General features: G+C 47.7%; 13 non-coding genes across 13 annotated transcripts; all 13 read right to left on the reverse strand.

The window, feature by feature from the left end:
* Positions 1-625: 625 nt before the first annotated feature.
* On the reverse strand, positions 626-816 carry LOC142728841 (U2 spliceosomal RNA). Its single transcript, XR_012877800.1, has one exon. It is a non-coding gene; the product is annotated as a U2 spliceosomal RNA (small nuclear RNA).
* Positions 817-2093: 1277 nt separating this feature from the next.
* Positions 2094-2284, reverse strand: LOC142728789 (U2 spliceosomal RNA). The gene has a single exon (XR_012877753.1). It is a non-coding gene; the product is annotated as a U2 spliceosomal RNA (small nuclear RNA).
* A 1289-nt stretch (positions 2285-3573) lies between these two features.
* LOC142728864 (U2 spliceosomal RNA) lies at positions 3574-3764 on the reverse strand. The gene has a single exon (XR_012877820.1). It is a non-coding gene; the product is annotated as a U2 spliceosomal RNA (small nuclear RNA).
* Positions 3765-5049: 1285 nt separating this feature from the next.
* Positions 5050-5240, reverse strand: LOC142728876 (U2 spliceosomal RNA). Its single transcript, XR_012877831.1, has one exon. It is a non-coding gene; the product is annotated as a U2 spliceosomal RNA (small nuclear RNA).
* Positions 5241-6530: 1290 nt separating this feature from the next.
* LOC142728888 (U2 spliceosomal RNA) lies at positions 6531-6721 on the reverse strand. The gene has a single exon (XR_012877842.1). It is a non-coding gene; the product is annotated as a U2 spliceosomal RNA (small nuclear RNA).
* A 1300-nt stretch (positions 6722-8021) lies between these two features.
* On the reverse strand, positions 8022-8212 carry LOC142728852 (U2 spliceosomal RNA). The gene has a single exon (XR_012877810.1). It is a non-coding gene; the product is annotated as a U2 spliceosomal RNA (small nuclear RNA).
* Positions 8213-9488: 1276 nt separating this feature from the next.
* LOC142728842 (U2 spliceosomal RNA) lies at positions 9489-9679 on the reverse strand. The gene has a single exon (XR_012877801.1). It is a non-coding gene; the product is annotated as a U2 spliceosomal RNA (small nuclear RNA).
* Positions 9680-10975: 1296 nt separating this feature from the next.
* On the reverse strand, positions 10976-11166 carry LOC142728843 (U2 spliceosomal RNA). Its single transcript, XR_012877802.1, has one exon. It is a non-coding gene; the product is annotated as a U2 spliceosomal RNA (small nuclear RNA).
* A 1292-nt stretch (positions 11167-12458) lies between these two features.
* On the reverse strand, positions 12459-12649 carry LOC142728845 (U2 spliceosomal RNA). The gene has a single exon (XR_012877804.1). It is a non-coding gene; the product is annotated as a U2 spliceosomal RNA (small nuclear RNA).
* Positions 12650-13929: 1280 nt separating this feature from the next.
* On the reverse strand, positions 13930-14120 carry LOC142728846 (U2 spliceosomal RNA). The gene has a single exon (XR_012877805.1). It is a non-coding gene; the product is annotated as a U2 spliceosomal RNA (small nuclear RNA).
* A 1292-nt stretch (positions 14121-15412) lies between these two features.
* On the reverse strand, positions 15413-15603 carry LOC142728847 (U2 spliceosomal RNA). Its single transcript, XR_012877806.1, has one exon. It is a non-coding gene; the product is annotated as a U2 spliceosomal RNA (small nuclear RNA).
* Positions 15604-16883: 1280 nt separating this feature from the next.
* On the reverse strand, positions 16884-17074 carry LOC142728849 (U2 spliceosomal RNA). The gene has a single exon (XR_012877807.1). It is a non-coding gene; the product is annotated as a U2 spliceosomal RNA (small nuclear RNA).
* Positions 17075-18354: 1280 nt separating this feature from the next.
* LOC142728850 (U2 spliceosomal RNA) lies at positions 18355-18545 on the reverse strand. Its single transcript, XR_012877808.1, has one exon. It is a non-coding gene; the product is annotated as a U2 spliceosomal RNA (small nuclear RNA).
* Positions 18546-19521: the final 976 nt, after the last annotated feature.

Below are 19521 nucleotides of genomic sequence, written 5' to 3' on the forward strand. Positions count from 1 at the left end.
CCTACAACCTCCATCCTTGCACAGTTTGTTATTCTTCTAGGTAACATAGTAACAAATCCAAATTGCTGCTCTCTTTGTAGGCAAGCAAGGCTTTGTTGCAACTGCAATTCTTACTTCTTCTTGAAATGTAGGGACGACAGTACATTCCATCACATCCATCTAGTGTACACAGGTAGGTCCATTGTGGCGGGCAGGCGAGCGGGCGGGCTGCTTTATTGGCTGTTTGCTGTTCCCCTACTCCACTCCACTATTTGACTGTTGTGCTGCATCAATCAATCAATCAATCAATCAATCAATCAATCAATCAATCAATCAATCAATCAATCAGTGGCTGGCTCAGGTGCAGCTCTTTAACTTACCTAAAAGGGAGGGCGGAGAGAAGACAAGGAAGGTGAATGAGGTGTTCCAATGTGAAATGCCGGAAACACAGAAACACAGACGACACACAACAAGAGGTGGCAATCTATTCATTAATTGCATTTAATCAATGAGCTCATTATCACTCATGCATTGTCCAACAGGTGTTGAAATAATGGGATTAAAAGGGGAGATCCCTTCAGAAAGACAGAAACAATAGCAAAGACAAAAAACACTTTTGGAATCTGCTTTTAGTCAACACATAAGGAAAGGGTGCACCGGTCCTGGAAATACTGCAATACCAGGTCAATGCGTGGAGTGGACAGAGCAAGCTCTATTTCCATCTCCCTGTTCTAAAAATCCATTTAATATATGGTCCCCAGATAGGGGACGTATCAGATATTAAACTGATAAGAACAGATACTACACTTGATCTTAGCCAAAAGGCCGAGAAGCGATAACCCGAACGGGCCGCGCGTTGCCCGAGCCTGCCCGATACTGCTGTTCAGCCCTTGCAGCGATTCAGCCTACTTCTAGGCAATTCCATGGGGCCCTGCAGGCTCACACACTCACAGCTACACGGGAGGTGAATAAAGGCCGGAGAGGAAGCCAGACAGGATTTGCTTCTTTTGCTTGCACCACAATGCAGTGCTGAAAGAGGAGGAATCTACATAAAAACGCCTTCCTGGCAACGCCCAAATGCCCTGCTGCCATGCAGATAAACACTGGCAGCGGCAGCAAGTGCATGCCCACAGCCACCCCTTGTTCCTTCACACCTTGTATCAGCTGTAATCCAGTCCAGTCCAGTGCTGCCTGCTGAGCAGCACTGACCAACACTGCCTGGGCCCAGGCTTTTATCTCTGAGGCCCCATTATGATGTCAGAAAGCTGGCTCTGGAATCCTGAGGGCTCCACTATGACACGTGCAAAGTTCCGTCTGAACTTTATATAAGACGGTGAGGCTCAGTCAGTCACTCAGTGTTGCCTGAGAGGGCAACACTGCAACAGCCGGCCGCCAGGCTGTCTTTTTTTTGCACAGCTAGTTGCCTCCAGGAGGCCACAAGAGGGAGACAAGGGACTGCAAAATGGAAAATAGGCATCCACCAACTTTACAGACAACTTCTCCTTGCTCCTACAACCTCCATCCTTGCACAGTTTGTTATTCTTCTAGGTAACATAGTAACAAATCCAAATTGCTGCTCTCTTTGTAGGCAAGCAAGGCTTTGTTGCAACTGCAATTCTTACTTCTTCTTGAAATGTAGGGACGACAGTACATTCCATCACATCCATCTAGTGTACACAGGTAGGTCCATTGTGGCGGGCAGGCGAGCGGGCGGGCTGCTTTATTGGCTGTTTGCTATTCCCCTACTCCACTCCACTATTTGACTGTTGTGCTGCATCAATCAATCAATCAATCAATCAATCAATCAATCAATCAGTGGCTGGCTCAGGTGCAGCTCTTTAACTTACCTAAAAGGGAGGGCGGAGAGAAGACAAGGAAGGTGAATGAGGTGTTCCAATGTGAAATGCCGGAAACACAGAAACACAGACGACACACAACAAGAGGTGGCAATCTATTCATTAATTGCATTTAATCAATGAGCTCATTATCACTCATGCATTGTCCAACAGGTGTTGAAATAATGGGATTAAAAGGGGAGATCCCTTCAGAAAGACAGAAACAATAGCAAAGACAAAAAAACACTTTTGGAATCTGCTTTTAGTCAACACATAAGGAAAGGGTGCACCGCTCCTGGAAATACTGCAATACCAGGTCAATGCGTGGAGTGGACAGAGCAAGCTCTATTTCCATCTCCCTGTTCTAAAAATCCATTTAATATATGGTCCCCAGATAGGGGACGTATCAGATATTAAACTGATAAGAACAGATACTACACTTGATCTTAGCCAAAAGGCCGAGAAGCGATAACCCGAACGGGCCGCGCGTTGCCCGAGCCTGCCCGATACTGCTGTTCAGCCCTTGCAGCGATTCAGCCTACTTCTAGGCAATTCCATGGGGCCCTGCAGGCTCACACACTCACAGCTACACGGGAGGTGAATAAAGGCCGGAGAGGAAGCCAGACAGGATTTGCTTCTTTTGCTTGCACCACAATGCAGTGCTGAAAGAGGAGGAATCTACATAAAAACGCCTTCCTGGCAACGCCCAAATGCCCTGCTGCCATGCAGATAAACACTGGCAGCGGCAGCAAGTGCATGCCCACAGCCACCCCTTGTTCCTTCACACCTTGTATCAGCTGTAATCCAGTCCAGTCCAGTGCTGCCTGCTGAGCAGCACTGACCAACACTGCCTGGGCCCAGGCTTTTATCTCTGAGGCCCCATTATGATGTCAGAAAGCTGGCTCTGGAATCCTGAGGGCTCCACTATGACACGTGCAAAGTTCCGTCTGAACTTTATATAAGACGGTGAGGCTCAGTCAGTCACTCAGTGTTGCCTGAGAGGGCAACACTGCAACAGCCGGCCGCCAGGCTGTCTTTTTTTTGCACAGCTAGTTGCCTCCAGGAGGCCACAAGAGGGAGACAAGGGACTGCAAAATGGAAAATAGGCATCCACCAACTTTACAGACAACTTCTCCTTGCTCCTACAACCTCCATCCTTGCACAGTTTGTTATTCTTCTAGGTAACATAGTAACAAATCCAAATTGCTGCTCTCTTTGTAGGCAAGCAAGGCTTTGTTGCAACTGCAATTCTTACTTCTTCTTGAAATGTAGGGACGACAGTACATTCCATCACATCCATCTAGTGTACACAGGTAGGTCCATTGTGGCGGGCAGGCGAGCGGGCGGGCTGCTTTATTGGCTGTTTGCTGTTCCCCTACTCCACTCCACTATTTGACTGTTGTGCTGCATCAATCAATCAATCAATCAATCAATCAATCAATCAATCAATCAATCAATCAGTGGCTGGCTCAGGTGCAGCTCTTTAACTTACCTAAAAGGGAGGGCGGAGAGAAGACAAGGAAGGTGAATGAGGTGTTCCAATGTGAAATGCCGGAAACACAGAAACACAGACGACACACAACAAGAGGTGGCAATCTATTCATTAATTGCATTTAATCAATGAGCTCATTATCACTCATGCATTGTCCAACAGGTGTTGAAATAATGGGATTAAAAGGGGAGATCCCTTCAGAAAGACAGAAACAATAGCAAAGACAAAAAAACACTTTTGGAATCTGCTTTTAGTCAACACATAAGGAAAGGGTGCACCGCTCCTGGAAATACTGCAATACCAGGTCAATGCGTGGAGTGGACAGAGCAAGCTCTATTTCCATCTCCCTGTTCTAAAAATCCATTTAATATATGGTCCCCAGATAGGGGACGTATCAGATATTAAACTGATAAGAACAGATACTACACTTGATCTTAGCCAAAAGGCCGAGAAGCGATAACCCGAACGGGCCGCGCGTTGCCCGAGCCTGCCCGATACTGCTGTTCAGCCCTTGCAGCGATTCAGCCTACTTCTAGGCAATTCCATGGGGCCCTGCAGGCTCACACACTCACAGCTACACGGGAGGTGAATAAAGGCCGGAGAGGAAGCCAGACAGGATTTGCTTCTTTTGCTTGCACCACAATGCAGTGCTGAAAGAGGAGGAATCTACATAAAAACGCCTTCCTGGCAACGCCCAAATGCCCTGCTGCCATGCAGATAAACACTGGCAGCGGCAGCAAGTGCATGCCCACAGCCACCCCTTGTTCCTTCACACCTTGTATCAGCTGTAATCCAGTCCAGTCCAGTGCTGCCTGCTGAGCAGCACTGACCAACACTGCCTGGGCCCAGGCTTTTATCTCTGAGGCCCCATTATGATGTCAGAAAGCTGGCTCTGGAATCCTGAGGGCTCCACTATGACACGTGCAAAGTTCCGTCTGAACTTTATATAAGACGGTGAGGCTCAGTCAGTCACTCAGTGTTGCCTGAGAGGGCAACACTGCAACAGCCGGCCGCCAGGCTGTCTTTTTTTTGCACAGCTAGTTGCCTCCAGGAGGCCACAAGAGGGAGACAAGGGACTGCAAAATGGAAAATAGGCATCCACCAACTTTACAGACAACTTCTCCTTGCTCCTACAACCTCCATCCTTGCACAGTTTGTTATTCTTCTAGGTAACATAGTAACAAATCCAAATTGCTGCTCTCTTTGTAGGCAAGCAAGGCTTTGTTGCAACTGCAATTCTTACTTCTTCTTGAAATGTAGGGACGACAGTACATTCCATCACATCCATCTAGTGTACACAGGTAGGTCCATTGTGGCGGGCAGGCGAGCGGGCGGGCTGCTTTATTGGCTGTTTGCTGTTCCCCTACTCCACTCCACTATTTGACTGTTGTGCTGCATCAATCAATCAATCAATCAATCAATCAATCAATCAATCAATCAATCAGTGGCTGGCTCAGGTGCAGCTCTTTAACTTACCTAAAAGGGAGGGCGGAGAGAAGACAAGGAAGGTGAATGAGGTGTTCCAATGTGAAATGCCGGAAACACAGAAACACAGACCACACACAACAAGAGGTGGCAATCTATTCATTAATTGCATTTAATCAATGAGCTCATTATCACTCATGCATTGTCCAACAGGTGTTGAAATAATGGGATTAAAAGGGGAGATCCCTTCAGAAAGACAGAAACAATAGCAAAGACAAAAAAACACTTTTGGAATCTGCTTTTAGTCAACACATAAGGAAAGGGTGCACCGCTCCTGGAAATACTGCAATACCAGGTCAATGCGTGGAGTGGACAGAGCAAGCTCTATTTCCATCTCCCTGTTCTAAAAATCCATTTAATATATGGTCCCCAGATAGGGGACGTATCAGATATTAAACTGATAAGAACAGATACTACACTTGATCTTAGCCAAAAGGCCGAGAAGCGATAACCCGAACGGGCCGCGCGTTGCCCGAGCCTGCCCGATACTGCTGTTCAGCCCTTGCAGCGATTCAGCCTACTTCTAGGCAATTCCATGGGGCCCTGCAGGCTCACACACTCACAGCTACACGGGAGGTGAATAAAGGCCGGAGAGGAAGCCAGACAGGATTTGCTTCTTTTGCTTGCACCACAATGCAGTGCTGAAAGAGGAGGAATCTACATAAAAACGCCTTCCTGGCAACGCCCAAATGCCCTGCTGCCATGCAGATAAACACTGGCAGCGGCAGCAAGTGCATGCCCACAGCCACCCCTTGTTCCTTCACACCTTGTATCAGCTGTAATCCAGTCCAGTCCAGTGCTGCCTGCTGAGCAGCACTGACCAACACTGCCTGGGCCCAGGCTTTTATCTCTGAGGCCCCCATTATGATGTCAGAAAGCTGGCTCTGGAATCCTGAGGGCTCCACTATGACACGTGCAAAGTTCCGTCTGAACTTTATATAAGACGGTGAGGCTCAGTCAGTCACTCAGTGTTGCCTGAGAGGGCAACACTGCAACAGCCGGCCGCCAGGCTGTCTTTTTTTTGCACAGCTAGTTGCCTCCAGGAGGCCACAAGAGGGAGACAAGGGACTGCAAAATGGAAAATAGGCATCCACCAACTTTACAGACAACTTCTCCTTGCTCCTACAACCTCCATCCTTGCACAGTTTGTTATTCTTCTAGGTAACATAGTAACAAATCCAAATTGCTGCTCTCTTTGTAGGCAAGCAAGGCTTTGTTGCAACTGCAATTCTTACTTCTTCTTGAAATGTAGGGACGACAGTACATTCCATCACATCCATCTAGTGTACACAGGTAGGTCCATTGTGTTGGGCAGGCGAGCGGGCGGGCTGCTTTATTGGCTGTTTGCTGTTCCCCTACTCCACTCCACTATTTGACTGTTGTGCTGCATCAATCAATCAATCAATCAATCAATCAATCAATCAATCAATCAATCAATCAGTGGCTGGCTCAGGTGCAGCTCTTTAACTTACCTAAAAGGGAGGGCGGAGAGAAGACAAGGAAGGTGAATGAGGTGTTCCAATGTGAAATGCCGGAAACACAGAAACACAGACGACACACAACAAGAGGTGGCAATCTATTCATTAATTGCATTTAATCAATGAGCTCATTATCACTCATGCATTGTCCAACAGGTGTTGAAATAATGGGATTAAAAGGGGAGATCCCTTCAGAAAGACAGAAACAATAGCAAAGACAAAAAAACACTTTTGGAATCTGCTTTTAGTCAACACATAAGGAAAGGGTGCACCGCTCCTGGAAATACTGCAATACCAGGTCAATGCGTGGAGTGGACAGAGCAAGCTCTATTTCCATCTCCCTGTTCTAAAAATCCATTTAATATATGGTCCCCAGATAGGGGACGTATCAGATATTAAACTGATAAGAACAGATACTACACTTGATCTTAGCCAAAAGGCCGAGAAGCGATAACCCGAACGGGCCGCGCGTTGCCCGAGCCTGCCCGATACTGCTGTTCAGCCCTTGCAGCGATTCAGCCTACTTCTAGGCAATTCCATGGGGCCCTGCAGGCTCACACACTCACAGCTACACGGGAGGTGAATAAAGGCCGGAGAGGAAGCCAGACAGGATTTGCTTCTTTTGCTTGCACCACAATGCAGTGCTGAAAGAGGAGGAATCTACATAAAAACGCCTTCCTGGCAACGCCCAAATGCCCTGCTGCCATGCAGATAAACACTGGCAGCGGCAGCAAGTGCATGCCCACAGCCACCCCTTGTTCCTTCACACCTTGTATCAGCTGTAATCCAGTCCAGTCCAGTGCTGCCTGCTGAGCAGCACTGACCAACACTGCCTGGGCCCAGGCTTTTATCTCTGAGGCCCCATTATGATGTCAGAAAGCTGGCTCTGGAATCCTGAGGGCTCCACTATGACACGTGCAAAGTTCCGTCTGAACTTTATATAAGACGGTGAGGCTCAGTCAGTCACTCAGTGTTGCCTGAGAGGGCAACACTGCAACAGCCGGCCGCCAGGCTGTCTTTTTTTTGCACAGCTAGTTGCCTCCAGGAGGCCACAAGAGGGAGACAAGGGACTGCAAAATGGAAAATAGGCATCCACCAACTTTACAGACAACTTCTCCTTGCTCCTACAACCTCCATCCTTGCACAGTTTGTTATTCTTCTAGGTAACATAGTAACAAATCCAAATTGCTGCTCTCTTTGTAGGCAAGCAAGGCTTTGTTGCAACTGCAATTCTTACTTCTTCTTGAAATGTAGGGACGACAGTACATTCCATCACATCCATCTAGTGTACACAGGTAGGTCCATTGTGGCGGGCAGGCGAGCGGGCGGGCTGCTTTATTGGCTGTTTGCTGTTCCCCTACTCCACTCCACTATTTGACTGTTGTGCTGCATCAATCAATCAATCAATCAATCAATCAATCAATCAATCAATCAATCAATCAATCAATCAATCAGTGGCTGGCTCAGGTGCAGCTCTTTAACTTACCTAAAAGGGAGGGCGGAGAGAAGACAAGGAAGGTGAATGAGGTGTTCCAATGTGAAATGCCGGAAACACAGAAACACAGACGACACACAACAAGAGGTGGCAATCTATTCATTAATTGCATTTAATCAATGAGCTCATTATCACTCATGCATTGTCCAACAGGTGTTGAAATAATGGGATTAAAAGGGGAGATCCCTTCAGAAAGACAGAAACAATAGCAAAGACAAAAAACACTTTTGGAATCTGCTTTTAGTCAACACATAAGGAAAGGGTGCACCGGTCCTGGAAATACTGCAATACCAGGTCAATGCGTGGAGTGGACAGAGCAAGCTCTATTTCCATCTCCCTGTTCTAAAAATCCATTTAATATATGGTCCCCAGATAGGGGAAGTATCAGATATTAAACTGATAAGAACAGATACTACACTTGATCTTAGCCAAAAGGCCGAGAAGCGATAACCCGAACGGGCCGCGCGTTGCCCGAGCCTGCCCGATACTGCTGTTCAGCCCTTGCAGCGATTCAGCCTACTTCTAGGCAATTCCATGGGGCCCTGCAGGCTCACACACTCACAGCTACACGGGAGGTGAATAAAGGCCGGAGAGGAAGCCAGACAGGATTTGCTTCTTTTGCTTGCACCACAATGCAGTGCTGAAAGAGGAGGAATCTACATAAAAACGCCTTCCTGGCAACGCCCAAATGCCCTGCTGCCATGCAGATAAACACTGGCAGCGGCAGCAAGTGCATGCCCACAGCCACCCCTTGTTCCTTCACACCTTGTATCAGCTGTAATCCAGTCCAGTCCAGTGCTGCCTGCTGAGCAGCACTGACCAACACTGCCTGGGCCCAGGCTTTTATCTCTGAGGCCCCATTATGATGTCAGAAAGCTGGCTCTGGAATCCTGAGGGCTCCACTATGACACGTGCAAAGTTCCGTCTGAACTTTATATAAGACGGTGAGGCTCAGTCAGTCACTCAGTGTTGCCTGAGAGGGCAACACTGCAACAGCCGGCCGCCAGGCTGTCTTTTTTTTGCACAGCTAGTTGCCTCCAGGAGGCCACAAGAGGGAGACAAGGGACTGCAAAATGGAAAATAGGCATCCACCAACTTTACAGACAACTTCTCCTTGCTCCTACAACCTCCATCCTTGCACAGTTTGTTATTCTTCTAGGTAACATAGTAACAAATCCAAATTGCTGCTCTCTTTGTAGGCAAGCAAGGCTTTGTTGCAACTGCAATTCTTACTTCTTCTTGAAATGTAGGGACGACAGTACATTCCATCACATCCATCTAGTGTACACAGGTAGGTCCATTGTGGCGGGCAGGCGAGCGGGCGGGCTGCTTTATTGGCTGTTTGCTGTTCCCCTACTCCACTCCACTATTTGACTGTTGTGCTGCATCAATCAATCAATCAATCAATCAATCAATCAATCAATCAGTGGCTGGCTCAGGTGCAGCTCTTTAACTTACCTAAAAGGGAGGGCGGAGAGAAGACAAGGAAGGTGAATGAGGTGTTCCAATGTGAAATGCCGGAAACACAGAAACACAGACGACACACAACAAGAGGTGGCAATCTATTCATTAATTGCATTTAATCAATGAGCTCATTATCACTCATGCATTGTCCAACAGGTGTTGAAATAATGGGATTAAAAGGGGAGATCCCTTCAGAAAGACAGAAACAATAGCAAAGACAAAAAACACTTTTGGAATCTGCTTTTAGTCAACACATAAGGAAAGGGTGCACCGGTCCTGGAAATACTGCAATACCAGGTCAATGCGTGGAGTGGACAGAGCAAGCTCTATTTCCATCTCCCTGTTCTAAAAATCCATTTAATATATGGTCCCCAGATAGGGGACGTATCAGATATTAAACTGATAAGAACAGATACTACACTTGATCTTAGCCAAAAGGCCGAGAAGCGATAACCCGAACGGGCCGCGCGTTGCCCGAGCCTGCCCGATACTGCTGTTCAGCCCTTGCAGCGATTCAGCCTACTTCTAGGCAATTCCATGGGGCCCTGCAGGCTCACACACTCACAGCTACACGGGAGGTGAATAAAGGCCGGAGAGGAAGCCAGACAGGATTTGCTTCTTTTGCTTGCACCACAATGCAGTGCTGAAAGAGGAGGAATCTACATAAAAACGCCTTCCTGGCAACGCCCAAATGCCCTGCTGCCATGCAGATAAACACTGGCAGCGGCAGCAAGTGCATGCCCACAGCCACCCCTTGTTCCTTCACACCTTGTATCAGCTGTAATCCAGTCCAGTCCAGTGCTGCCTGCTGAGCAGCACTGACCAACACTGCCTGGGCCCAGGCTTTTATCTCTGAGGCCCCATTATGATGTCAGAAAGCTGGCTCTGGAATCCTGAGGGCTCCACTATGACACGTGCAAAGTTCCGTCTGAACTTTATATAAGACGGTGAGGCTCAGTCAGTCACTCAGTGTTGCCTGAGAGGGCAACACTGCAACAGCCGGCCGCCAGGCTGTCTTTTTTTTGCACAGCTAGTTGCCTCCAGGAGGCCACAAGAGGGAGACAAGGGACTGCAAAATGGAAAATAGGCATCCACCAACTTTACAGACAACTTCTCCTTGCTCCTACAACCTCCATCCTTGCACAGTTTGTTATTCTTCTAGGTAACATAGTAACAAATCCAAATTGCTGCTCTCTTTGTAGGCAAGCAAGGCTTTGTTGCAACTGCAATTCTTACTTCTTCTTGAAATGTAGGGACGACAGTACATTCCATCACATCCATCTAGTGTACACAGGTAGGTCCATTGTGGCGGGCAGGCGAGCGGGCGGGCTGCTTTATTGGCTGTTTGCTGTTCCCCTACTCCACTCCACTATTTGACTGTTGTGCTGCATCAATCAATCAATCAATCAATCAATCAATCAATCAATCAATCAATCAATCAATCAATCAGTGGCTGGCTCAGGTGCAGCTCTTTAACTTACCTAAAAGGGAGGGCGGAGAGAAGACAAGGAAGGTGAATGAGGTGTTCCAATGTGAAATGCCGGAAACACAGAAACACAGACGACACACAACAAGAGGTGGCAATCTATTCATTAATTGCATTTAATCAATGAGCTCATTATCACTCATGCATTGTCCAACAGGTGTTGAAATAATGGGATTAAAAGGGGAGATCCCTTCAGAAAGACAGAAACAATAGCAAAGACAAAAAACACTTTTGGAATCTGCTTTTAGTCAACACATAAGGAAAGGGTGCACCGGTCCTGGAAATACTGCAATACCAGGTCAATGCGTGGAGTGGACAGAGCAAGCTCTATTTCCATCTCCCTGTTCTAAAAATCCATTTAATATATGGTCCCCAGATAGGGGACGTATCAGATATTAAACTGATAAGAACAGATACTACACTTGATCTTAGCCAAAAGGCCGAGAAGCGATAACCCGAACGGGCCGCGCGTTGCCCGAGCCTGCCCGATACTGCTGTTCAGCCCTTGCAGCGATTCAGCCTACTTCTAGGCAATTCCATGGGGCCCTGCAGGCTCACACACTCACAGCTACACGGGAGGTGAATAAAGGCCGGAGAGGAAGCCAGACAGGATTTGCTTCTTTTGCTTGCACCACAATGCAGTGCTGAAAGAGGAGGAATCTACATAAAAACGCCTTCCTGGCAACGCCCAAATGCCCTGCTGCCATGCAGATAAACACTGGCAGCGGCAGCAAGTGCATGCCCACAGCCACCCCTTGTTCCTTCACACCTTGTATCAGCTGTAATCCAGTCCAGTCCAGTGCTGCCTGCTGAGCAGCACTGACCAACACTGCCTGGGCCCAGGCTTTTATCTCTGAGGCCCCATTATGATGTCAGAAAGCTGGCTCTGGAATCCTGAGGGCTCCACTATGACACGTGCAAAGTTCCGTCTGAACTTTATATAAGACGGTGAGGCTCAGTCAGTCACTCAGTGTTGCCTGAGAGGGCAACACTGCAACAGCCGGCCGCCAGGCTGTCTTTTTTTTGCACAGCTAGTTGCCTCCAGGAGGCCACAAGAGGGAGACAAGGGACTGCAAAATGGAAAATAGGCATCCACCAACTTTACAGACAACTTCTCCTTGCTCCTACAACCTCCATCCTTGCACAGTTTGTTATTCTTCTAGGTAACATAGTAACAAATCCAAATTGCTGCTCTCTTTGTAGGCAAGCAAGGCTTTGTTGCAACTGCAATTCTTACTTCTTCTTGAAATGTAGGGACGACAGTACATTCCATCACATCCATCTAGTGTACACAGGTAGGTCCATTGTGGCGGGCAGGCGAGCGGGCGGGCTGCTTTATTGGCTGTTTGCTGTTCCCCTACTCCACTCCACTATTTGACTGTTGTGCTGCATCAATCAATCAATCAATCAATCAATCAATCAATCAATCAATCAATCAATCAATCAGTGGCTGGCTCAGGTGCAGCTCTTTAACTTACCTAAAAGGGAGGGCGGAGAGAAGACAAGGAAGGTGAATGAGGTGTTCCAATGTGAAATGCCGGAAACACAGAAACACAGACGACACACAACAAGAGGTGGCAATCTATTCATTAATTGCATTTAATCAATGAGCTCATTATCACTCATGCATTGTCCAACAGGTGTTGAAATAATGGGATTAAAAGGGGAGATCCCTTCAGAAAGACAGAAACAATAGCAAAGACAAAAAACACTTTTGGAATCTGCTTTTAGTCAACACATAAGGAAAGGGTGCACCGGTCCTGGAAATACTGCAATACCAGGTCAATGCGTGGAGTGGACAGAGCAAGCTCTATTTCCATCTCCCTGTTCTAAAAATCCATTTAATATATGGTCCCCAGATAGGGGACGTATCAGATATTAAACTGATAAGAACAGATACTACACTTGATCTTAGCCAAAAGGCCGAGAAGCGATAACCCGAACGGGCCGCGCGTTGCCCGAGCCTGCCCGATACTGCTGTTCAGCCCTTGCAGCGATTCAGCCTACTTCTAGGCAATTCCATGGGGCCCTGCAGGCTCACACACTCACAGCTACACGGGAGGTGAATAAAGGCCGGAGAGGAAGCCAGACAGGATTTGCTTCTTTTGCTTGCACCACAATGCAGTGCTGAAAGAGGAGGAATCTACATAAAAACGCCTTCCTGGCAACGCCCAAATGCCCTGCTGCCATGCAGATAAACACTGGCAGCGGCAGCAAGTGCATGCCCACAGCCACCCCTTGTTCCTTCACACCTTGTATCAGCTGTAATCCAGTCCAGTCCAGTGCTGCCTGCTGAGCAGCACTGACCAACACTGCCTGGGCCCAGGCTTTTATCTCTGAGGCCCCATTATGATGTCAGAAAGCTGGCTCTGGAATCCTGAGGGCTCCACTATGACACGTGCAAAGTTCCGTCTGAACTTTATATAAGACGGTGAGGCTCAGTCAGTCACTCAGTGTTGCCTGAGAGGGCAACACTGCAACAGCCGGCCGCCAGGCTGTCTTTTTTTTGCACAGCTAGTTGCCTCCAGGAGGCCACAAGAGGGAGACAAGGGACTGCAAAATGGAAAATAGGCATCCACCAACTTTACAGACAACTTCTCCTTGCTCCTACAACCTCCATCCTTGCACAGTTTGTTATTCTTCTAGGTAACATAGTAACAAATCCAAATTGCTGCTCTCTTTGTAGGCAAGCAAGGCTTTGTTGCAACTGCAATTCTTACTTCTTCTTGAAATGTAGGGACGACAGTACATTCCATCACATCCATCTAGTGTACACAGGTAGGTCCATTGTGGCGGGCAGGCGAGCGGGCGGGCTGCTTTATTGGCTGTTTGCTGTTCCCCTACTCCACTCCACTATTTGACTGTTGTGCTGCATCAATCAATCAATCAATCAATCAATCAATCAATCAATCAATCAGTGGCTGGCTCAGGTGCAGCTCTTTAACTTACCTAAAAGGGAGGGCGGAGAGAAGACAAGGAAGGTGAATGAGGTGTTCCAATGTGAAATGCCGGAAACACAGAAACACAGACGACACACAACAAGAGGTGGCAATCTATTCATTAATTGCATTTAATCAATGAGCTCATTATCACTCATGCATTGTCCAACAGGTGTTGAAATAATGGGATTAAAAGGGGAGATCCCTTCAGAAAGACAGAAACAATAGCAAAGACAAAAAACACTTTTGGAATCTGCTTTTAGTCAACACATAAGGAAAGGGTGCACCGGTCCTGGAAATACTGCAATACCAGGTCAATGCGTGGAGTGGACAGAGCAAGCTCTATTTCCATCTCCCTGTTCTAAAAATCCATTTAATATATGGTCCCCAGATAGGGGACGTATCAGATATTAAACTGATAAGAACAGATACTACACTTGATCTTAGCCAAAAGGCCGAGAAGCGATAACCCGAACGGGCCGCGCGTTGCCCGAGCCTGCCCGATACTGCTGTTCAGCCCTTGCAGCGATTCAGCCTACTTCTAGGCAATTCCATGGGGCCCTGCAGGCTCACACACTCACAGCTACACGGGAGGTGAATAAAGGCCGGAGAGGAAGCCAGACAGGATTTGCTTCTTTTGCTTGCACCACAATGCAGTGCTGAAAGAGGAGGAATCTACATAAAAACGCCTTCCTGGCAACGCCCAAATGCCCTGCTGCCATGCAGATAAACACTGGCAGCGGCAGCAAGTGCATGCCCACAGCCACCCCTTGTTCCTTCACACCTTGTATCAGCTGTAATACAGTCCAGTCCAGTGCTGCCTGCTGAGCAGCACTGACCAACACTGCCTGGGCCCAGGCTTTTATCTCTGAGGCCCCATTATGATGTCAGAAAGCTGGCTCTGGAATCCTGAGGGCTCCACTATGACACGTGCAAAGTTCCGTCTGAACTTTATATAAGACGGTGAGGCTCAGTCAGTCACTCAGTGTTGCCTGAGAGGGCAACACTGCAACAGCCGGCCGCCAGGCTGTCTTTTTTTTGCACAGCTAGTTGCCTCCAGGAGGCCACAAGAGGGAGACAAGGGACTGCAAAATGGAAAATAGGCATCCACCAACTTTACAGACAACTTCTCCTTGCTCCTACAACCTCCATCCTTGCACAGTTTGTTATTCTTCTAGGTAACATAGTAACAAATCCAAATTGCTGCTCTCTTTGTAGGCAAGCAAGGCTTTGTTGCAACTGCAATTCTTACTTCTTCTTGAAATGTAGGGACGACAGTACATTCCATCACATCCATCTAGTGTACACAGGTAGGTCCATTGTGGCGGGCAGGCGAGCGGGCGGGCTGCTTTATTGGCTGTTTGCTGTTCCCCTACTCCACTCCACTATTTGACTGTTGTGCTGCATCAATCAATCAATCAATCAATCAATCAATCAATCAATCAATCAATCAATCAATCAGTGGCTGGCTCAGGTGCAGCTCTTTAACTTACCTAAAAGGGAGGGCGGAGAGAAGACAAGGAAGGTGAATGAGGTGTTCCAATGTGAAATGCCGGAAACACAGAAACACAGACGACACACAACAAGAGGTGGCAATCTATTCATTAATTGCATTTAATCAATGAGCTCATTATCACTCATGCATTGTCCAACAGGTGTTGAAATAATGGGATTAAAAGGGGAGATCCCTTCAGAAAGACAGAAACAATAGCAAAGACAAAAAACACTTTTGGAATCTGCTTTTAGTCAACACATAAGGAAAGGGTGCACCGGTCCTGGAAATACTGCAATACCAGGTCAATGCGTGGAGTGGACAGAGCAAGCTCTATTTCCATCTCCCTGTTCTAAAAATCCATTTAATATATGGTCCCCAGATAGGGGACGTATCAGATATTAAACTGATAAGAACAGATACTACACTTGATCTTAGCCAAAAGGCCGAGAAGCGATAACCCGAACGGGCCGCGCGTTGCCCGAGCCTGCCCGATACTGCTGTTCAGCCCTTGCAGCGATTCAGCCTACTTCTAGGCAATTCCATGGGGCCCTGCAGGCTCACACACTCACAGCTACACGGGAGGTGAATAAAGGCCGGAGAGGAAGCCAGACAGGATTTGCTTCTTTTGCTTGCACCACAATGCAGTGCTGAAAGAGGAGGAATCTACATAAAAACGCCTTCCTGGCAACGCCCAAATGCCCTGCTGCCATGCAGATAAACACTGGCAGCGGCAGCAAGTGCATGCCCACAGCCACCCCTTGTTCCTTCACACCTTGTATCAGCTGTAATCCAGTCCAGTCCAGTGCTGCCTGCTGAGCAGCACTGACCAACACTGCCTGGGCCCAGGCTTTTATCTCTGAGGCCCCATTATGATGTCAGAAAGCTGGCTCTGGAATCCTGAGGGCTCCACTATGACACGTGCAAAGTTCCGTCTGAACTTTATATAAGACGGTGAGGCTCAGTCAGTCACTCAGTGTTGCCTGAGAGGGCAACACTGCAACAGCCGGCCGCCAGGCTGTCTTTTTTTTGCACAGCTAGTTGCCTCCAGGAGGCCACAAGAGGGAGACAAGGGACTGCAAAATGGATAATAGGCATCCACCAACTTTACAGACAACTTCTCCTTGCTCCTACAACCTCCATCCTTGCACAGTTTGTTATTCTTCTAGGTAACATAGTAACAAATCCAAATTGCTGCTCTCTTTGTAGGCAAGCAAGGCTTTGTTGCAACTGCAATTCTTACTTCTTCTTGAAATGTAGGGACGACAGTACATTCCATCACATCCATCTAGTGTACACAGGTAGGTCCATTGTGGCGGGCAGGCGAGCGGGCGGGCTGCTTTATTGGCTGTTTGCTGTTCCCCTACTCCACTCCACTATTTGACTGTTGTGCTGCATCAATCAATCAATCAATCAATCAATCAATCAATCAATCAATCAGTGGCTGGCTCAGGTGCAGCTCTTTAACTTACCTAAAAGGGAGGGCGGAGAGAAGACAAGGAAGGTGAATGAGGTGTTCCAATGTGAAATGCCGGAAACACAGAAACACAGACGACACACAACAAGAGGTGGCAATCTATTCATTAATTGCATTTAATCAATGAGCTCATTATCACTCATGCATTGTCCAACAGGTGTTGAAATAATGGGATTAAAAGGGGAGATCCCTTCAGAAAGACAGAAACAATAGCAAAGACAAAAAACACTTTTGGAATCTGCTTTTAGTCAACACATAAGGAAAGGGTGCACCGGTCCTGGAAATACTGCAATACCAGGTCAATGCGTGGAGTGGACAGAGCAAGCTCTATTTCCATCTCCCTGTTCTAAAAATCCATTTAATATATGGTCCCCAGATAGGGGACGTATCAGATATTAAACTGATAAGAACAGATACTACACTTGATCTTAGCCAAAAGGCCGAGAAGCGATAACCCGAACGGGCCGCGCGTTGCCCGAGCCTGCCCGATACTGCTGTTCAGCCCTTGCAGCGATTCAGCCTACTTCTAGGCAATTCCATGGGGCCCTGCAGGCTCACACACTCACAGCTACACGGGAGGTGAATAAAGGCCGGAGAGGAAGCCAGACAGGATTTGCTTCTTTTGCTTGCACCACAATGCAGTGCTGAAAGAGGAGGAATCTACATAAAAACGCCTTCCTGGCAACGCCCAAATGCCCTGCTGCCATGCAGATAAACACTGGCAGCGGCAGCAAGTGCATGCCCACAGCCACCCCTTGTTCCTTCACACCTTGTATCAGCTGTAATCCAGTCCAGTCCAGTGCTGCCTGCTGAGCAGCACTGACCAACACTGCCTGGGCCCAGGCTTTTATCTCTGAGGCCCCATTATGATGTCAGAAAGCTGGCTCTGGAATCCTGAGGGCTCCACTATGACACGTGCAAAGTTCCGTCTGAACTTTATATAAGACGGTGAGGCTCAGTCAGTCACTCAGTGTTGCCTGAGAGGGCAACACTGCAACAGCCGGCCGCCAGGCTGTCTTTTTTTTGCACAGCTAGTTGCCTCCAGGAGGCCACAAGAGGGAGACAAGGGACTGCAAAATGGAAAATAGGCATCCACCAACTTTACAGACAACTTCTCCTTGCTCCTACAACCTCCATCCTTGCACAGTTTGTTATTCTTCTAGGTAACATAGTAACAAATCCAAATTGCTGCTCTCTTTGTAGGCAAGCAAGGCTTTGTTGCAACTGCAATTCTTACTTCTTCTTGAAATGTAGGGACGACAGTACATTCCATCACATCCATCTAGTGTACACAGGTAGGTCCATTGTGGCGGGCAGGCGAGCGGGCGGGCTGCTTTATTGGCTGTTTGCTGTTCCCCTACTCCACTCCACTATTTGACTGTTGTGCTGCATCAATCAATCAATCAATCAATCAATCAATCAATCAATCAATCAGTGGCTGGCTCAGGTGCAGCTCTTTAACTTACCTAAAAGGGAGGGCGGAGAGAAGACAAGGAAGGTGAATGAGGTGTTCCAATGTGAAATGCCGGAAACACAGAAACACAGACGACACACAACAAGAGGTGGCAATCTATTCATTAATTGCATTTAATCAATGAGCTCATTATCACTCATGCATTGTCCAACAGGTGTTGAAATAATGGGATTAAAAGGGGAGATCCCTTCAGAAAGACAGAAACAATAGCAAAGACAAAAAACACTTTTGGAATCTGCTTTTAGTCAACACATAAGGAAAGGGTGCACCGGTCCTGGAAATACTGCAATACCAGGTCAATGCGTGGAGTGGACAGAGCAAGCTCTGTTTCCATCTCCCTGTTCTAAAAATCCATTTAATATATGGTCCCCAGATAGGGGACGTATCAGATATTAAACTGATAAGAACAGATACTACACTTGATCTTAGCCAAAAGGCCGAGAAGCGATAACCCGAACGGGCCGCGCGTTGCCCGAGCCTGCCCGATACTGCTGTTCAGCCCTTGCAGCGATTCAGCCTACTTCTAGGCAATTCCATGGGGCCCTGCAGGCTCACACACTCACAGCTACACGGGAGGTGAATAAAGGCCGGAGAGGAAGCCAGACAGGATTTGCTTCTTTTGCTTGCACCACAATGCAGTGCTGAAAGAGGAGGAATCTACATAAAAACGCCTTCCTGGCAACGCCCAAATGCCCTGCTGCCATGCAGATAAACACTGGCAGCGGCAGCAAGTGCATGCCCACAGCCACCCCTTGTTCCTTCACACCTTGTATCAGCTGTAATCCAGTCCAGTCCAGTGCTGCCTGCTGAGCAGCACTGACCAACACTGCCTGGGCCCAGGCTTTTATCTCTGAGGCCCCATTATGATGTCAGAAAGCTGGCTCTGGAATCCTGAGGGCTCCACTATGACACGTGCAAAGTTCCGTCTGAACTTTATATAAGACGGTGAGGCTCAGTCAGTCACTCAGTGTTGCCTGAGAGGGCAACACTGCAACAGCCGGCCGCCAGGCTGTCTTTTTTTTGCACAGCTAGTTGCCTCCAGGAGGCCACAAGAGGGAGACAAGGGACTGCAAAATGGAAAATAGGCATCCACCAACTTTACAGACAACTTCTCCTTGCTCCTACAACCTCCATCCTTGCACAGTTTGTTATTCTTCTAGGTAACATAGTAACAAATCCAAATTGCTGCTCTCTTTGTAGGCAAGCAAGGCTTTGTTGCAACTGCAATTCTTACTTCTTCTTGAAATGTAGGGACGACAGTACATTCCATCACATCCATCTAGTGTACACAGGTAGGTCCATTGTGGCGGGCAGGCGAGCGGGCGGGCTGCTTTATTGGCTGTTTGCTGTTCCCCTACTCCACTCCACTATTTGACTGTTGTGCTGCATCAATCAATCAATCAATCAATCAATCAATCAATCAAT

The sequence above is a fragment of the Rhinoderma darwinii genome, unplaced genomic scaffold (assembly GCF_050947455.1).
Source record: "Rhinoderma darwinii isolate aRhiDar2 unplaced genomic scaffold, aRhiDar2.hap1 Scaffold_691, whole genome shotgun sequence".
Classification (NCBI taxonomy): Eukaryota; Metazoa; Chordata; class Amphibia; order Anura; family Rhinodermatidae; genus Rhinoderma; species Rhinoderma darwinii.